Source organism: Rhagoletis pomonella, unplaced genomic scaffold, assembly GCF_013731165.1.
Source record: "Rhagoletis pomonella isolate Grant_MI unplaced genomic scaffold, Rhpom_1.0 Rhpom_scaffold_00005, whole genome shotgun sequence".
Taxonomy (NCBI): Eukaryota; Metazoa; Arthropoda; class Insecta; order Diptera; family Tephritidae; genus Rhagoletis; species Rhagoletis pomonella.
In genome coordinates, this window is record NW_023458559.1 from 14,334,954 (window position 1) to 14,335,885 (window position 932).

The window sequence follows — 932 nt, forward strand, 5'->3', positions numbered from 1 at the left end:
ATATATTAGACAAAAAATTCGTCCTTTGAAAGATTCCCTAAAAAAAGCAATTTTTGTAAATATTTTGGGGATAGCCTATTTCTATTTTGAGGCATAGTTGCACCAGCTTTTGAAAACAAGCATTCACTTGGTACAGATGTTGCAACGACGATAAGGTATTGTTGCGCATACTTATACAAGCGAGGAAACATTGCTTTCATATCATCCCATTCAGCAAATGGGTCAGTTTTTAAAGACAATAAGGGATTTGACAAATAAATAGACACTTCGTCTCTTTGACATGTTCTCTTCATATTTTTGTGACCGACAACCAAGTCTTTGTGAAACTTCCAAAAATCATAATCATGTGCTGTACTAGACAAAGTATCATCTTCTGCCGATTCATTCGGACTAGTTTGTTGTCCAAGAACCATACTTTTAAGTTTTTGTATGGCTCGTCCGCATGCTGCAGGATCTTGAAAATGAAGATTTTTAAATCTTGGATCTAATTACGAAGCAATGGCTGCATGATCATTATTTCAATTAATCCATATCTCTTTTTAAGCTCTCTCAGCAAAGCGTCTTTGCAATCTTTGATAACTGGTGAAATTGGTGTGATACTGTAAATTTCTTTTGACAAACAATTAATCATTGGAATAATTTTAGATATTGTTATATATTTTTGTCCAGATGCTTCTCTTGCGACGTATTAAAAAGGCTTTAATAGCGCTGTAAGTTGACTGAGTGTTTCAATTTCTACAGACGTTGGCATATCGGGTGCTGAAATATTTTCAAGTATAATAATAATAATAATATTCCAACGGTTTTTACCCTCCATTCCCGCCCATCCGCACGAGGGGCGCAGTCCGCATGACGTACGGAACCAATATTTTAAATTTTTGTGCAGAGTCACGATAGGCAGGAGTTTGTTAAGTGTCGAGATCTAAAACTGT